Source organism: Hemibagrus wyckioides, linkage group LG08 (genome assembly GCF_019097595.1).
Source record: "Hemibagrus wyckioides isolate EC202008001 linkage group LG08, SWU_Hwy_1.0, whole genome shotgun sequence".
In the NCBI taxonomy this organism is placed as follows: domain Eukaryota; kingdom Metazoa; phylum Chordata; class Actinopteri; order Siluriformes; family Bagridae; genus Hemibagrus; species Hemibagrus wyckioides.
This window is the reverse complement of record NC_080717.1, coordinates 22,281,876-22,300,780: the sequence shown is the minus strand read 5'-3', so window position 1 is coordinate 22,300,780 and position 18,905 is coordinate 22,281,876. Positions and strand designations below refer to the sequence as shown.

The 18,905-nt window shown below is 43.4% G+C and overlaps 8 non-coding genes and 1 pseudogene across 8 annotated transcripts; all 9 read left to right on the top strand.

Moving 5' to 3' along the window:
* The first annotated feature begins 4,443 nt into the window (after positions 1 to 4,443).
* Positions 4,444 to 4,657, top strand: LOC131358724 (U2 spliceosomal RNA; annotated as a pseudogene).
* A 2,026-nt stretch (positions 4,658 to 6,683) lies between these two features.
* LOC131358675 (U2 spliceosomal RNA) lies at positions 6,684 to 6,874 on the top strand. Its single transcript, XR_009205621.1, has one exon. It is a non-coding gene; the product is annotated as a U2 spliceosomal RNA (small nuclear RNA).
* Positions 6,875 to 7,748: 874 nt separating this feature from the next.
* Positions 7,749 to 7,939, top strand: LOC131358692 (U2 spliceosomal RNA). The gene has a single exon (XR_009205637.1). It is a non-coding gene; the product is annotated as a U2 spliceosomal RNA (small nuclear RNA).
* A 1,057-nt stretch (positions 7,940 to 8,996) lies between these two features.
* On the top strand, positions 8,997 to 9,187 carry LOC131358657 (U2 spliceosomal RNA). Its single transcript, XR_009205603.1, has one exon. It is a non-coding gene; the product is annotated as a U2 spliceosomal RNA (small nuclear RNA).
* Positions 9,188 to 10,136: 949 nt separating this feature from the next.
* Positions 10,137 to 10,327, top strand: LOC131358712 (U2 spliceosomal RNA). The gene has a single exon (XR_009205656.1). It is a non-coding gene; the product is annotated as a U2 spliceosomal RNA (small nuclear RNA).
* A 1,597-nt stretch (positions 10,328 to 11,924) lies between these two features.
* On the top strand, positions 11,925 to 12,115 carry LOC131358719 (U2 spliceosomal RNA). The gene has a single exon (XR_009205662.1). It is a non-coding gene; the product is annotated as a U2 spliceosomal RNA (small nuclear RNA).
* Positions 12,116 to 14,705: 2,590 nt separating this feature from the next.
* LOC131358686 (U2 spliceosomal RNA) lies at positions 14,706 to 14,896 on the top strand. The gene has a single exon (XR_009205631.1). It is a non-coding gene; the product is annotated as a U2 spliceosomal RNA (small nuclear RNA).
* Positions 14,897 to 15,587: 691 nt separating this feature from the next.
* LOC131358655 (U2 spliceosomal RNA) lies at positions 15,588 to 15,778 on the top strand. The gene has a single exon (XR_009205601.1). It is a non-coding gene; the product is annotated as a U2 spliceosomal RNA (small nuclear RNA).
* Positions 15,779 to 16,651: 873 nt separating this feature from the next.
* Positions 16,652 to 16,842, top strand: LOC131358720 (U2 spliceosomal RNA). Its single transcript, XR_009205663.1, has one exon. It is a non-coding gene; the product is annotated as a U2 spliceosomal RNA (small nuclear RNA).
* Positions 16,843 to 18,905: the final 2,063 nt, after the last annotated feature.

Below are 18,905 nucleotides of genomic sequence, written 5' to 3'. Positions count from 1 at the left end.
TGAGCGAGGAGGTAGCAGGGCCATCTGGCAAGGAGGTTCGGCTGACGCAGGCAGAGGGGGGTTCTTCGGACCTGACCCCGGGAGAGTCGCTGACAGCCGGCCAGGTAACCCCAGCCGTGGGAGCGCCGTCGGGGGAAGAACAGGCTTCGTGGCCCGGTCTGGGGCTGGAGGCCGGGCTGTTTGGAATTTGGGCGGAGGCGACAGAAGGGGTAGCGGAGGCCTCGACCCTGGTGTGACCGGATTGGGCCTCAATGGAGTTCTCGGACGGCATGGAGGATGTGGGATCAGATCCAGAGCAGGATATGGGGGAGGGCGGCAGACTCTCCGGGTCTGGAGCTACCACAGAGGCGGAGGGGGCGACGGAGGAGAGAAGAACAAAGAGGTCACGTCTGGAGAGAGGACGGGAGTTTGACCTCCTGACTGCAGGGGACATTATAGGTACAAGGGAGATTGAGGTGGAGGGGGCGCGGGCTGTACATACATTGGGGGAGGATTGTTTACAGCGGGATGGAGGGACAAGGGAGGAGGAGGGGTGGACACAAGTTGTGGCAAGACGGGTCAGAACAGGGGCTGGCAGGGGTGGAGGGGGATAGTAATACCATTGAATAAGATGGGTAGTGGAAAATGGAATGAGCAACAGTTGGGGTGTGAGGAGGACTGTGGATTTTGGGGGGGTGGGGAGGGAGGGAAGGAGGGGAGTGAAGGTTTGGCTGGTGAGGGTGGGTGGAGGGAGGTTTTTTTTTGTTGAAGGCTTGGTTTTGGGGAAAGTGCCTTGGGATTGTGTTGACTGGTTCGGATTCTTCTAGAAAAAAAAAAAGAAGGAAAAAGTTTTTTTTGATGATTAGAATAGCATCACTTAATGTGCGGGGCATCAAGCAGCCTCTCAAAAGGATGGCCGTGTTTTCGAGTTTGCGTTCGGTTTCATTTGATCTGTTATTTTTGCAGGAAGTCCATTTGGGCTCGGAGCGGGAGGCGGTTGAGTTCACGAGGGGGTGGGATCTCGGTCCAGCCGTTTGGGGTGTGGGTGAGGGGAGGGGAGATGGAGTGGGGGTGCTGTTCAAATCTTTTGAGTGGGAGGTGGAAAATGTAGTTTCGGTAGTGCCAGGGAGGATTATCTGTGTGGATGGGAAGTGGAGGGGGACTAAGTACAGGGCTATAGGGGTGTACGCACCGTGTAGGGGAGGGCAACGGCGGGGGTTCTTCCGCCTGCTGGAGCCTCTTTTCTGCACAAATAGAGTATTGCTGGTTGGGGGGGATTTCAATGTGGATGTAGAGTCGGAGGGGGGGGCGGAGCTGGCCCATACGATGTCAGGAGCAGGCCTGGTTGACGTTTACAGGGTGGTCGATCCGCATTCTCCGGGCTGGACTTGGAGGAACTCACGGGGTGATGCATCTAGGCTCGACCTCCTGTTTTTGCCAGAGGGGGTGAAGGTGCACGCGTGCTTCCTGAGGCCCTTTTGGGCCTCCGACCACTGCATGGTGCTCGGCAGCATCGAAGTTGAGGGTTGTCAAAGGGGACGAGGTTGTTGGAGATTGAACTGTTCCATCTTGCAGGACCCTGCCTTTGTTGAGATTTTTCGCCATCTGTACACAGGTTGGCGAGGGTTGCGGGTGCTGTACGACACACAGCGTGAGTGGTGGGAGGACCTGAAAAAGAGAGTTGCCACCCTGGTCCGCTGGTGGGGCCAGGAGATGGCAAGACGGAGAGTGGAAAGAGCCAGGCAGTGGTCAAGAGTCCTTGCTTCGGCTTGGATAGATGGAGATTGCGGGCGGCTCAGGGATGCCAGTGAAGCCCTACGAGCTCACTTTGAGGCGGAGGCCCGCAACTACTTTGTTCAGGCGGGTAGGCAGGCACTTGAGTTGGACGAGCGCCCTACACGCTTCTTTTTTAATAGTGTCAGAAGCCGGCAGCGAGGGTCTTATATAGAGGGTTTAAGTGATGGTACCCGGGTACTGACCGTGCCCGAGGACATGTTGGGCTGCGCTAGTGCCTTTTACTGTGACCTCTTCCAACGAAGGGGATCGAGCGGTGAACTGGCAGCCGGGTTTCTGGACTCTGTGGTAGATAGACTGCCTGGGGAAAGCGTAGTGGAGTTGGAAGAGCAGGTGTCTCTAGAGGAGATGGAGAGCGCTATGCTCTCTCTGGAGACAGGCGTGGCTCCTGGAGGGGACGGTCTCCCTGTGGAGTGGTACCGGACCTTTTGGCCCCTCGTGGGCCCAGATCTGATGGCCGTTTACAGGGAGGCATTTGGGGCTGGGCTCCTTCCACAGTCAGCGAGAGTCGGGCATATCGCCCTTCTACACAAGAAGGGTGACAGGGCGGACTTGGCAAACTGGCGGCCGATCACGTTGCTGACGGCGGATTATAAGATCGTTGCCAAGTTACTGGCCCTACGCCTCAGAAGGGTGATGGCCACGGTGGTGCACCCTGACCAGACTTGTGGGGTGCCCGGATGGACGTGTGGTATGAACCTGGCGCTGGTCAGAGATGCTTTGGCATGGGCGACGCAACGCCAGGTACCGTTGGCTTTGCTGAATTTGGACCAGGAGAAGGCCTTCGATCGTGTGTCGAACGCGTTTCTGTTTGCGCTCCTGGAGCGAATGGGCTTTGGTCCGGTTTTCACTGCCATGGTGCGACTGCTTTATACCGGGGCAGTGAGCCGTGTCACCATTAACGGACATCTTTCCGCGTTGATCGAGCAGAAAGGGGGGGTCAGGCAGGGGTGCCCGCTCTCGCCGATGCTCTATGTGCTGTTCCTAGAGCCTCTGGTGGAGAGGCTGAGAAGAGATCCATTTCAGGGACTTCATATCCCGGGCGCGAACGGGGTTAGGGCCAAGGTGTCGGCGTATGCCGACGACACTACGCTGTTCCTCGGCCGAGATGAGGACTTCCGCGCATTGGAGCGGGTGATCGAGGCGTTCTCAGATGCTACTGGTGCACGGGTTAACCGCGGGAAGTCCTCCGTACTTTATGCTGGAACGTGGGCTGGAAGGTCTGAGGTCCCGGGGGGTTTCTCTCTGTGCCAGGATGGGCTCAGGATTCTGGGCATCGTCTTCTGGAGGGAGGACAACGCCCAGAAGAACTGGGACGTTGCCCTCAGGAAAGTACAGGCGAGGGCTGAAAGCTGGAACCGGAGGGATCTCTCTCTTTCGGGGAGGGTGCTTGCGGTCAATGCCGACCTGTTGGCAAGATTGAACCATCTTGCCTATGTCTTCCCTGTCCCCTTTGTGACAGGACGGCGCCTAGAGCGCCTTGTGTTTACGTTCATTTGGGGAGGGAGGAACGAGCAGGTCGCCCGCGTACGAATGTATAGGGATTGAGAGAAAGGGGGCAGAGGTGTGATTTGTGCCCCCCTCAAGACCATGGCCTTGTTCATGTCCTTTGCGGCGAGATTGACCAGGGGGTCGGAGGGACATATATCGGCCCTGTTTGCAAAGTTTTGGCTGGGTTTCACTTTGCGAACGGTGATTCCCTGGAGAGGCACGGCACCGTGGTCGGTCGACCGCCCATGGCATTACCAAAAGGCGGTCGAGTTCGTCCGGGACCAGCCGTGGTGCCTGGCGGACAGTCTCGTCCTGGAACACCGTAGGCTGTATAAGAAGTGGAGGGACTGTTGCGCAGAATACATGAGCGAGGCGTTGCCCCGCATGCCGGGTGTAGACTGGGCGAGGATTCAGCCGAAGTGGCTATATGGGGCCAGCAAGGATCTGCACTGGTTGGGGGCGCTGGGGCGCCTCCCTGTGAGGGAGAGGCTCTATAGGCACGGCTCAACTCGGACGCCCCTGTGTCCAAATGGGTGCGGGGGCGATGAGACCATTGACCATGCATTGTGGTCATGTCCCATCGCGGCCCTCTTCTGGAGACACGTGTCGGAGTGGTTGCCCGCTGAAGAGGGGGCAGCGATAGGCCGCGATCTTGTGCTGTATGGCAGCGGATTGGGGCTCATGGGGCCTGGGATGGCAAGGCCTCTGTGGCAGGCCGTCTCGGTGGCAAAGTGCATTCTTTGGGGCGCGAGGTGCGAGGGCATTCGGAGCCTGTCCCGACGCGTCAGTCAGGCACGTCTATTCCGGTTATTCAGGGCCAAGCTCCGTAAGGTGCAAGGTGAGGAGCAAGGGGGGGAGGGTTTTGTGAGGGTAGGAGTGGGAGTTTTGGAGGGGGGAGGTTTTTCGGGAACCACGGTACTGGGGGCCCCATGGTGGCCAGACCGGTGAGGTGATGGGGGTGGGATCGTTTAAATTTCTGTATTCTGTTGGATTTGAACATTTTGGTCTCCTGACGTATTTGTGATCATTTTCTTTGTGATTTAATTTTTGTGTAAGGTGGTTTGTGTTATGACAAGAAATGTGACTGTGGTTCTGATTGTTTTGGGTTTTATATTGATGTGTGGTAAGTGGGAGGGATGTAAGAGGGACGGACTGGTTTTGTTTTGCTGGATTTGATGTATCGTTTATTGTTGTGTGGAACTGGTTCTAATAAAAAAAAAAAAAAAAAAAAAAAAAAAAATCTGTTCTTATCAGTTTAATATCTGATACGCCCTCTATATGAGGGCTCTATATTAAACGGATTTTTAGAGCTGGGAGCTGGAAAAGGGGCTTGCTCCGTCCGATCCACGCATCGGCCTGGTATTGCAGTACTTCCAGGCTTGGTGCACTGTTTTCTAATGTATAAAAGTAGAAAAAAAAAAAACTTACTTACTTCATTACTTAATGTATTCTTATTACTGACTGACTTGCTTGCTTTGTTATTCACTTATTACATTCTTATTACTTACTTACTCACTTTGTTGCTCACTTTTTACTTACTTATTTCTTACTTACTGACTGACATCCTTTATTACTGACTGACTTATTTATTGACTTGCTTTGTTACTCACTTATTACGTTCTTATTACTTACTTACTGACTGACTTTGTTGCTCACTTTTTACTTTCTTATGTCTTACTTACTGACTGACATCCTTTATTACTGACTGACTTATTTACTGACTTACTTTGTTACTCACTTATTACGTTCTTATTACTTACTTACTCACTTACTTTGTTGCTCACTTTTTACTTTCTTATTTCTTACTTACTGACTGACATCCTTTATTACTGACTGACTTATTTACTAACTTACTTTCTCACTTATTACTTTCTTATTACTTACTTACTGACTGACTGACATCCTTTATTACTGACTGACTTATTTACTGACTTACTTTGTTACTCACTTATTACTTTCTTATTACTTACTTACTGACTGACGTATTTTATTACTGACTGACTTACTGACTTACTTTGTTTGTAAAAAAGTAGAAAAAAAAAACTTACTTCATTACTTAATGTATTCTTATTACTGACTTACTTGCTTGCTTTGTTATTCACTTATTACGTTCTTATTACTTACTTACTCACTTACTTTGTTGCTCACTTTTTACTTTCTTATTTCTTACTTACTGACATCCTTTATTACTGACTGACTTATTTACTGACTTACTTTGTTACTCACTTATTACTTTCTTATTACTTACTTACTTACTGACTGACGCATTTTATTACTGACTGACTTACTGACTTACTTTGTTACTCACTTATTATTATTACTTACTGACTTAGCCTAATATAGAAAGTGCATGTGGCCAGCAAATGCCACTTACCCCTAGCCTATCATCGCCACGATGTGATCACCACTATCAGCTGCTCCTCGTCCACGTGTCCCCACCCATGTTCCCTTGCTAATCATCGCCAGGCTGTGCTGGAAAAGGGGCTTGCTCCGTCCGATCCACGCATCGGCCTGGTATTGCAGTACTTCCAGGCTTGGTGCACCATTTTCTAATGTAAAAAAGTAGAAAAAAAAAAAACTTACTTACTTCATTACTTAATGTATTCTTATTACTGACTTACTTGCTTGCTTTGTTATTCACTTATTACGTTCTTATTTCTTACTTATTGACTTATTCACTTACTTTGTTGCTCACTTTTTACTTTCTTATTTCTTACTTACTGACTGACATCCTTTATTACTGACTGACTTATTTACTGACTTACTTTGTTACTCACTTATTACTTTCTTATTACTTACTTACTGACTGACTGACATCCTTTATTACTGACTGACTTATTTACTGACTTACTTTGTTACTCACTTATTACTTTCTTATTACTTACTTACTGACTGACTGACATCCTTTATTACTGACTGACTTATTTACTGACTTACTTTGTTACTCACTTATTACTTTCTTATTACTTACTTACTGACTGACTGACATCCTTTATTACTGACTGACTTATTTACTGACTTACTTTGTTACTCACTTATTACTTTCTTATTACTTACTTACTGACTGACGTATTTTATTACTGACTGACTTACTTTGTTACTCACTTATTATTATTACTGACTGACTTAGCCTATTATGGAAAGTGCATGTGACCAGCAAATGCCACTTACCCCTAGCCTATCATCGCCACGATGTGCTCACCACTATCAGCTGCTCCTCGTCCACGTGTCCCCACCCATGTTCCCTTGCTAATCATCGCCAGGCTGTGCTCACCACTGTCAGCTGTTCCTCGTCAACACCCCCCTCCCCCATATTCAGGTCAACAGCTGGGGGTGGCCCCGATTCCTTCATTGGGGCTTCCGTAAGCCTCGGAAAGCGGGGCTATGGGCTGTCCGCCAAGCAAAGGGACTAACAAGTTATCGCTTCTCGGCCTTTTGGCTAAGATCAAGTGTAGTATCTGTTCTTATCAGTTTAATATCTGATACGCTCTCTATATGAGGGCTCTATATTAAACGGATTTTTAGAGCTGGGAGCTGGAAAAGGGGCTTGCTCCGTCCGATCCACGCATCGGCCTGGTATTGCAGTACTTCCAGGCTTGGTGCACCGTTTTCTAATGTAAAAAAGTAGAAAAAAAAAAAACTTACTTACTTCATTACTTAATGTATTCTTATTACTGACTGACTTGCTTGCTTTGTTATTCACTTATTACGTTCTTATTTCTTACTTACTCACTTTGTTGCTCACTTTTTTTCTTATTTCTTACTTACTGACTGACATCCTTTATTACTGACTGACTTATTTATTGACTTACTTTGTTACTCACTTATTACGTTCTTATTACTTACTTACTGACTTACTCACTTACTTTGTTGCTCACTTTTTACTTTCTTATTTCTTACTTATTGACTGACATCCTTTATTACTGACTGACTTATTTACTGACTTACTTTGTTACTCACTTATTACGTTCTTATTACTTACTTACTCACTTACTTTGTTGCTCACTTATTACTTTCTTATTACTTACTTACTGACTGACTGACATCCTTTATTACTGACTGACTTATTTACTGACTTACTTTGTTACTCACTTATTACTTTCTTATTACTTACTTACTGACTGACGTATTTTATTACTGACTGACTTACTGACTTACTTTGTTACTCACTTATTATTATTACTGACTGACTTAGCGTAATATGGAAAGTGCATGTGGCCAGCAAATGCCACTTACCCCTAGCCTATCATCGCCACGATGTGCTCACCACTATCAGCTGCTCCTCGTCCACGTGTCCCCACCCATGTTCCCTTGCTAATCATCGCCAGGCTGTGCTCACCACTGTCAGCTGTTCCTCGTCAACACCCCCCTCCCCCATATTCAGGTCAACAGCTGGGGGTGGCCCCGATTCCTTCATTGGGGCTTCCGTAAGCCTCGGAAAGCGGGGCTATGGGCTGTCCGCCAAGCAAGGGGAATAACAAGTTATCGCTTCTCGGCCTTTTGGCTAAGATCAAGTGTAGTATCTGTTCTTATCAGTTTAATATCTGATACGCCCTCTATATGAGGGCTCTATATTAAACGGATTTTTAGAGCTGGGAGCTGGAAAAGGGGCTTGCTCCGTCCGATCCACACATCGGCCTGGTATTGCAGTACTTCCAGGCTTGGTGCACCGTTTTCTAATGTATAAAAGTAGAAAAAAAAAAACTTACTTACTTCATTACTTAATGTATTCTTATTACTGACTGACTTGCTTGCTTTGTTATTCACTTATTACATTCTTATTACTTACTTGCTCACTTTTTACTTACTTATTTCTTACTTACTGACTGACATCCTTTATTACTGACTGACTTATTTATTGACTTGCTTTGTTACTCACTTATTACGTTCTTATTACTTACTTACTGACTTACTTTGTTGCTCACTTTTTACTTTCTTATGTCTTACTTACTGACTGACATCCTTTATTACTGACTGACTTATTTACTGACTTACTTTGTTACTCACTTATTACGTTCTTATTACTTACTTACTGACTGACTGACATCCTTTATTACTGACTGACTTATTTACTGACTTACTTTGTTACTCACTTACGTTCTTATTACTTACTTACTGACTGACTGACATCCTTTATTACTGACTGACTTATTTACTGACTTACTTTGTTACTCACTTATTACTTTCTTATTACTTACTTACTGACTGACTGACATCCTTTATTACTGACTGACTTATTTACTGACTTACTTTGTTACTCACTTATTTCTTTCTTATTACTTACTTACTGACTGACTGACATCCTTTATTACTGACTGACTTATTTACTGACTTACTTTGTTACTCACTTATTACTTTCTTATTACTTACTTACTGACTGACGTATTTTATTACTGACTGACTTACTTTGTTACTCACTTATTATTATTACTGACTGACTTAGCGTAATATGGAAAGTGCATGTGGCCAGCAAATGCCACTTACCCCTAGCCTATCATCGCCACGATGTGCTCACCACTATCAGCTGCTCCTCGTCCACGTGTCCCCACCCATGTTCCCTTGCTAATCATCGCCAGGCTGTGCTCACCACTGTCAGCTGTTCCTCGTCAACACCCCCCTCCCCCATATTCAGGTGAACAGCTGGGGGTGGCCCCGATTCCTTCATTGGGGCTTCCGTAAGCCTCGGAAAGCGGGGCTATGGGCTGTCCGCCAAGCAAGGGGAATAACAAGTTATCGCTTCTCGGCCTTTTGGCTAAGATCAAGTGTAGTATCTGTTCTTATCAGTTTAATATCTGATACGCCCTCTATATGAGGGCTCTATATTAAACGGATTTTTAGAGCTGGGAGCTGGAAAAGGGGCTTGCTCCGTCCGATCCACGCATCGGCCTGGTATTGCAGTACTTCCAGGCTTGGTGCACCGTTTTCTAATGTAAAAAAGTAGAAAAAAAAAAACTTACTTATTTCATTACTTAATGTATTCTTATTACTGACTGACTTGCTTGCTTTGTTATTCACTTATTACGTTCTTATTACTTACTTACTCACTTACTTTGTTGCTCACTTTTTACTTTCTTATTTCTTACTTACTGACTGACATCCTTTATTACTGACTGACTTATTTACTGACTTACTTTGTTACTCACTTATTACTTTCTTATTACTTACTTACTGACTGACTGACATCCTTTATTACTGACTGACTTATTTACTGACTTACTTTGTTACTCACTTACGTTCTTATTACTGACTGACTTGCTTGCTTTGTTATTCACTTATTACTGACTGACTTATTTACTGACTTACTTTGTTGCCCACTTATTACTTTCTTATTACTTACTTACTGACTGACTGACATCCTTTATTACTGACTGACTTATTTATTGACTTGCTTTGTTACTCACTTATTACGTTCTTATTACTTACTTACTGACTGACTGACATCCTTTATTACTGACTGACTTATTTACTGACTTACTTTGTTACTCACTTATTACTTTCTTATTACTTACTTACTGACTGACGTATTTTATTACTGACTGACTTACTTTGTTACTCACTTATTATTATTACTGACTGACTTAGCCTAATATGGAAAGTGCATGTGACCAGCAAATGCCACTTATCCCTAGCCTATCATCGCCACGATGTGCTCACCACTATCAGCTGCTCCTCGTCCACGTGTCCCCACCCATGTTCCCTTGCTAATCATCGCCAGGCTGTGCTCACCACTGTCAGCTGTTCCTCGTCAACACCCCCCCTCCCCCATATTCAGGTCAACAGCTGGGGGTGGCCCCGATTCCTTCATTGGGGCTTCCGTAAGCCTCGGAAAGCGGGGCTATGGGCTGTCCGCCAAGCAAGGGGACTAACAAGTTATCGCTTCTCGGCCTTTTGGCTAAGATCAAGTGTAGTATCTGTTCTAATCAGTTTAATATCTGATACGCCCTCTATATGAGGGCTCTATATTAAACGGATTTTTAGAGCTGGGAGCTGGAAAAGGGGCTTGCTCCGTCCGATCCACGCATCGGCCTGGTATTGCAGTACTTCCAGGCTTGGTGCACCGTTTTCTAATGTAAAAAAGTAGAAAAAAATAAACTTACCTCATTACTTAATGTATTCTTATTACTGACTGACTTGCTTGCTTTGTTATTCACTTATTATGTTCTTATTTCTGACTTACTGACTTACTTTGTTGCTCACTTTTTATTTTTTTATTTCTTACTTACTGACTGACATCCTTTATTACTGACTGACTTATTTATTGACTTACTTTGTTACTCACTTATTACGTTCTTATTACTTACTTACTGACTGACTGACATCCTTTATTACTGACTGACTTATTTACTTACTTCATTACTTAATGTATTCTTATTACTGACTGACTTGCTTGCTTTGTTATTCACTTATTACATTCTTATTACTTACTTACTCACTTTGTTGCTCACTTTTTACTTACTTATTTCTTACTTACTGACTGACATCCTTTATTACTGACTGACTTATTTATTGACTTGCTTTGTTACTCACTTATTACGTTCTTATTACTTACTTACTGACTTACTTTGTTGCTCACTTTTTACTTTATTTCTTACTTACTGACTGACATCCTTTATTACTGACTGACTTATTTACTGACTTACTTTGTTACTCACTTATTACTTTCTTATTACTTACTTACTGACTGACGTATTTTATTACTGACTGACTTACTGACTTACTTTGTTTGTAAAAAAGTAGAAAAAAAAAACTTACTTCATTACTTAATGTATTCTTATTACTGACTTACTTGCTTGCTTTGTTATTCACTTATTACGTTCTTATTACTTACTTATTCACTTTGTTGCTCACTTTTTACTTTCTTATTTCTTACTTACTGACTGACATCCTTTATTACTGACTGACTTATTTACTAACTTACTTTCTCACTTATTACGTTCTTATTACTTACTTACTGACTCACTTACTTTGTTGCTCACTTTTTACTTTCTTATTTCTTACTTACTGACTGACATCCTTTATTACTGACTGACTTATTTACTGACTTACTTTGTTACTCACTTATTACGTTCTTATTACTTACTTACTCACTTTGTTGCTCACTTTTTACTTTCTTATTTCTTACTTACTGACTGACATCCTTTATTACTGACTGACTTATTTACTGACTTACTTTGTTACTCACTTATTACTTTCTTATTACTTACTTACTGACTGACTGACATTCTTTATTACTGACTGACTTATTTACTGACTTACTTTGTTACTCACTTTTTACTTTCTTATTACTTACTTACTGACTGACGTATTTTATTACTGACTGACTTACTGACTTACTTTGTTACTCACTTATTATTATTACTGACTGACTTAGCGTAATATGGAAAGTGCATGTGGCCAGCAAATGCCACTTACCCCTAGCCTATCATCGCCACGATGTGCTCACCACTATCAGCTGCTCCTCGTCCACGTGTCCCCACCCATGTTCCCTTGCTAATCATCGTCAGGCTGTGCTCACCACTGTCAGCTGTTCCTCGTCAACACCCCCCTCCCCCATATTCAGGTCACCAGCTGGGGTTGGCCCCGATTCCTTCATTGGGGCTTCCGTAAGCCTCGGAAAGCGGGGCTATGGGCTGTCCGCCAAGCAAGGGGAATAACAAGTTATCGCTTCTCGGCCTTTTGGCTAAGATCAAGTGTAGTATCTGTTCTAATCAGTTTAATATCTGATACGCTCTCTATATGAGGGCTCTATATTAAACGGATTTTTAGAGCTGGGAGCTGGAAAAGGGGCTTGCTCCGTCCGATCCACGCATCGGCCTGGTATTGCAGTACTTCCAGGCTTGGTGCACCGTTTTCTAATGTATAAAAGTAGAAAAAAAAAAAACTTACTTACTTCATTACTTAATGTATTCTTATTACTGACTGCTTTGCTTGCTTTGTTATTCACTTATTACGTTCTTATTACTTACTTGTTCACTTTGTTGCTCACTTTTTACTTACTTATTTCTTACTTACTGACTGACATCCTTTATTACTGACTGACTTATTTATTGACTTGCTTTGTTACTCACTTATTACGTTCTTATTACTTACTTACTGACTGACTGACATCCTTTATTACTGACTGACTTATTTACTGACTTACTTTGTTACTCACTTATTACTTTCTTATTACTTACTTACTGACTGACGTATTTTATTACTGACTGACTTACTGACTTACTTTGTTTGTAAAAAAGTAGAAAAAAAAAACTTACTTCATTACTTAATGTATTCTTATTACTGACTTACTTGCTTGCTTTGTTATTCACTTATTACGTTCTTATTACTTACTTACTCACTTACTTTGTTGCTCACTTTTTACTTTCTTATTTCTTACTTACTGACATCCTTTATTACTGACTGACTTATTTACTGACTTACTTTGTTACTCACTTATTACTTTCTTATTACTTACTTACTTACTGACTGACGCATTTTATTACTGACTGACTTACTGACTTACTTTGTTACTCACTTATTATTATTACTGACTGACTTAGCCTAATATGGAAAGTGCATGTGACCAGCAAATGCCACTTACCCCTAGCCTATCATCGCCACGATGTGCTCACCACTATCAGCTGCTCCTCGTCCACGTGTCCCCACCCATGTTCCCTTGCTAATCATCGCCAGGCTGTGCTGGAAAAGGGGCTTGCTCCGTCCGATCCACGCATCGGCCTGGTATTGCAGTACTTCCAGGCTTGGTGCACCATTTTCTAATGTAAAAAAGTAGAAAAAAAAAAAACTTACTTACTTCATTACTTAATGTATTCTTATTACTGACTTACTTGCTTGCTTTGTTATTCACTTATTACGTTCTTATTACTTACTTGTTCACTTTGTTGCTCACTTTTTACTTTCTTATTTCTTACTTACTGACTGACATCCTTTATTACTGACTGACTTATTTACTAACTTACTTTCTCACTTATTACTTTCTTATTACTTACTTACTGACTGACTGACATCCTTTATTACTGACTGACTTATTTACTGACTTACTTTGTTACTCACTTATTACTTTCTTATTACTTACTTACTGACTGACGTATTTTATTACTGACTGACTTACTGACTTACTTTGTTTGTAAAAAAGTAGAAAAAAAAAAAACTTACTTCATTACTTAATGTATTCTTATTACTGACTTACTTGCTTGCTTTGTTATTCACTTATTACGTTCTTATTACTTACTTACTCACTTACTTTGTTGCTCACTTTTTACTTTCTTATTTCTTACTTACTGACATCCTTTATTACTGACTGACTTATTTACTGACTTACTTTGTTACTCACTTATTACTTTCTTATTACTTACTTACTTACTGACTGACGCATTTTATTACTGACTGACTTACTGACTTACTTTGTTACTCACTTATTATTATTACTTACTGACTTAGCCTAATATAGAAAGTGCATGTGGCCAGCAAATGCCACTTACCCCTAGCCTATCATCGCCACGATGTGCTCACCACTATCAGCTGCTCCTCGTCCACGTGTCCCCACCCATGTTCCCTTGCTAATCATCGCCAGGCTGTGCTGGAAAAGGGGCTTGCTCCGTCCGATCCACGCATCGGCCTGGTATTGCAGTACTTCCAGGCTTGGTGCACCATTTTCTAATGTAAAAAAGTAGAAAAAAAAAAAACTTACTTACTTCATTACTTAATGTATTCTTATTACTGACTTACTTGCTTGCTTTGTTATTCACTTATTACGTTCTTATTTCTTACTTATTGACTTATTCACTTACTTTGTTGCTCACTTTTTACTTTCTTATTTCTTACTTACTGACTGACATCCTTTATTACTGACTGACTTATTTACTGACTTACTTTGTTACTCACTTATTACTTTCTTATTACTTACTTACTGACTGACTGACATCCTTTATTACTGACTGACTTATTTACTGACTTACTTTGTTACTCACTTATTACTTTCTTATTACTTACTTACTGACTGACTGACATCCTTTATTACTGACTGACTTATTTACTGACTTACTTTGTTACTCACTTATTACTTTCTTATTACTTACTTACTGACTGACGTATTTTATTACTGACTGACTTACTTTGTTACTCACTTATTATTATTACTGACTGACTTAGCCTAATATGGAAAGTGCATGTGACCAGCAAATGCCACTTACCCCTAGCCTATCCTCGCCACGATGTGCTCACCACTATCAGCTGCTCCTCGTCCACGTGTCCCCACCCATGTTCCCTTGCTAATCATCGCCAGGCTGTGCTCACCACTGTCAGCTGTTCCTCGTCAACACCCCCCCTCCCCCATATTCAGGTCAACAGCTGGGGGTGGCCCCGATTCCTTCATTGGGGCTTCCGTAAGCCTCGGAAAGCGGGGCTATGGCCTGTCCGCCAAGCAAGGGGAATAACAAGTTATCGCTTCTCGGCCTTTTGGCTAAGATCAAGTGTAGTATCTGTTCTTATCAGTTTAATATCTGATACGCCCTCTATATGAGGGCTCTATATTAAACGGATTTTTAGAGCTGGGAGCTGGAAAAGGGGCTTGCTCCGTCCGATCCACGTATCGGCCTGGTATTGCAGTACTTCCAGGCATGGTGCACTGTTTTCTAACGTAAAAAAATAGAAAAAAAAAAACTTACTTGCTTCATTACTTAATGTATTCTTGTTACTGACTTACTTGCTTGCTTTGTTATTCACTTATTACATTCTTATTACTTACTTGCTCAGTTACTTTGTTGCTCACTTTTTACTTTCTTATTTCTTACTTACTGACTGACATCCTTTATTACTGACTGACTTATTTACTGACTTACTTTGTTACTCACTTATTACTTTCTTATTACTTACTTACTGACTGACTGACATCCTTTATTACTGACTGACTTATTTACTGACTTACTTTGTTACTCACTTATTACTTTCTTATTACTTACTTACTGACTGACGTATTTTATTACTGACTGACTTACTTTGTTACTCACTTATTATTATTACTGACTGACTTAGCCTAATATGGAAAGTGCATGTGACCAGCAAATGCCACTTACCCCTAGCCTATCATCGCCACGATGTGCTCACCACTATCAGCTGCTCCTCGTCCACGTGTCCCCACCCATGTTCCCTTGCTAATCATCGCCAGGCTGTGCTCACCACTGTCAGCTGTTCCTCGTCAACACCCCCCCTCCCCCATATTCAGGTCAACAGCTGGGGGTGGCCCCGATTCCTTCATTGGGGCTTCCGTAAGCCTCGGAAAGCGGGGCTATGGGCTGTCCGCCAAGCAAGGGGAATAACAAGTTATCGCTTCTCGGCCTTTTGGCTAAGATCAAGTGTAGTATCTGTTCTTATCAGTTTAATATCTGATACGCCCTCTATATGAGGGCTCTATATTAAACGGATTTTTAGAGCTGGGAGCTGGAAAAGGGGCTTGCTCCGTCCGATCCACGCATCGGCCTGGTATTGCAGTACTTCCAGGCTTGGTGCACCGTTTTCTAATGTAAAAAAGTAGAAAAAAAAAAAACTTACTTCATTACTTAATGTATTCTTATTACTGACTTACTTGCTTGCTTTGTTATTCACTTATTATGTTCTTATTTCTTATTTACTCACTTTGTTGCTCACTTTTTATTTTCTTATTTCTTACTTACTGACTGACATCCTTTATTACTGACTGACTTATTTATTGACTTACTTTGTTACTCACTTATTACGTTCTTATTACTTACTTACTGACTTACTCACTTACTTTGTTGCTCACTTTTTACTTTCTTATTTCTTACTTATTGACTGACATCCTTTATTACTGACTGACTTATTTACTGACTTACTTTGTTACTCACTTATTACGTTCTTATTACTTACTTACTCACTTACTTTGTTGCTCACTTATTACTTTCTTATTACTTACTTACTGACTGACTGACATCCTTTATTACTGACTGACTTATTTACTGACTTACTTTGTTACTCACTTATTACTTTCTTATTACTTACTTACTGACTGACGTATTTTATTACTGACTGACTTACTGACTTACTTTGTTACTCACTTATTATTATTACTGACTGACTTAGCGTAATATGGAAAGTGCATGTGGCCAGCAAATGCCACTTACCCCTAGCCTATCATCGCCACGATGTGCTCACCACTATCAGCTGCTCCTCGTCCACGTGTCCCCACCCATGTTCCCTTGCTAATCATCGCCAGGCTGTGCTCACCACTGTCAGCTGTTCCTCGTCAACACCCCCCTCCCCCATATTCAGGTCAACAGCTGGGGGTGGCCCCGATTCCTTCATTGGGGCTTCCGTAAGCCTCGGAAAGCGGGGCTATGGGCTGTCCGCCAAGCAAGGGGAATAACAAGTTATCGCTTCTCGGCCTTTTGGCTAAGATCAAGTGTAGTATCTGTTCTTATCAGTTTAATATCTGATACGCTCTCTATCCGGGGACCATATATTAAACGGATTTTTAGAGCTGGGAGCTGGAAAAGGGGCTTGCTCCGTCCGATCCACGCATCGGCCTGGTATTGCAGTACTTCCAGGCTTGGTGCAACATTTTCTAATGTAAAAAAGTAGAAAAAAAAAAACTTACTTCATTACTTAATGTATTCTTATTACTGACTGACTTGCTTGCTTTGTTATTCACTTATTACGTTCTTATTACTTACTTACTCACTTACTTTGTTGCTCACTTTTTACTTTCTTATTTCTTACTTACTGACTGACATCCTTTATTACTGACTGACTTATTTACTGACTTTGTTACTCACTTATTACTTTCTTATTACTTACTTACTGACTGACTGACATCCTTTATTACTGACTGACTTATTTACTTACTTCATTACTTAATGTATTCTTATTACTGACTGACTTGCTTGCTTTGTTATTCACTTATTACATTCTTATTACTTACTTACTCACTTTGTTGCTCACTTTTTACTTACTTATTTCTTACTAACTGACTGACATCCTTTATTACTGACTGACTTATTTATTGACTTGCTTTGTTACTCACTTATTACGTTCTTATTACTTACTTACTGACTTACTTTGTTGCTCACTTTTTACTTTCTTATTTCTTACTTACTGACTGACTGACATCCTTTATTACTGACTGACTTATTTACTGACTTACTTTGTTACTCACTTATTACTTTCTTATTACTTACTTACTGACTGACGTATTTTATTACTGACTGACTTACTGACTTACTGACTTACTTTGTTACTCACTTATTATTATTACTGACTGACTTAGCCTAATATGGAAAGTGCATGTGACCAGCAAATGCCACTTATCCCTAGCCTATCATCGCCACGATGTGCTCACCACTATCAGCTGCTCCTCGTCCACGTGTCCCCACCCATGTTCCCTTGCTAATCATCGCCAGGCTGTGCTCACCACTGTCAGCTGTTCCTCGTCAACACCCCCCTCCCCCATATTCAGGTCAACAGCTGGGGGTGGCCCCGATTCCTTCATTGGGGCTTCCGTAAGCCTCGGAAAGCGGGGCTATGGGCTGTCCGCCAAGCAAGGGGACTAACAAGTTATCGCTTCTCGGCCTTTTGGCTAAGATCAAGTGTGTGCGCGGAGAGAAGGAGGCTGAGCGTCAGCCGGCTCCGAGTAGTGCGGCCGTCGGCTGTTCGGGTGGAGCTCTACAGAGATGCAGCAGAGGGCGTGAAGAAGCGATTTTGCTGGGATTGGATTTTGCTCCATTGCTCCAGGGACTTTAGCGGGATGGCTCCCTCAAGGTTCTTTGCCTGCAGGATTTTTGCTCTTGAGGTTTCTGGACATCACTTTCGCTGCCTTCACCGAGCGCTGCTCCGCCTTTTTTAGACCGGTGCTCGCGGCTCAGGGAAGAGGAAGGTGCTTCGTGGTCTTCGGCCTGGTCCCGTTGTTCGCCATGGATGAGGTCCCCATCGCAATGCCCGTTTACAACCCCGCCGTGGCGGATAGGAGGTCATCAGAGCACAGCCGCGGTACTGCTCTTCTGTCTCAGCGGGAGAAGCTGCGGGGCGCCATTCGGCGTCTGGGCAGGCATGCAGGTTTCGTCAGATTGAAGGCGGACCCGGGCTGCTCCGGGTGGTCTAGTCCACCCTCCGGGAAATTTCTCTCGGTCCCAACCGGTGTTTCCTCCACTACCCTGGCCAGCCGTTGTACTGCTGGAAGTGTGTAGGGCCCTTGGCCACCCATAAAGAGGTCTGCCCTGGGCGGAGGTGCCGCATCTGTGGTTAGGAGGACCACCAGCGACAGTGTAGTGCGCTTAAGGCCTGCGAAAGCGCAATGTGGTAGCGAGGAGCACCTGTATCGCCAGTGCCCATCGAGAAAGGGGACTTATACTGAATCTTTTTGCTGGAGAATTTCTTCATTAAGTGCCCGGGAAAAGGAGAAGCGGGAGTTCACCGGAAGGGCAGCAAGAGCCCTCTGCGGCTTCAAGCGGGCCAGTGGCGAGGAAGTAGCAGGGCCATCTGGCAAGGAGGATTCGGCTGGCGCGAGCAGAGAGTTGCGGACCTGGCCGGGAGAGTGGCTGACAGCGGGCGAATAACCCTGGCCGTGGGAGGGCGTGTCGGAAGAAGAGCAGGCTTCGGCTGGCCCGGTCTAGGGCTGGAGGCGGGCTGTT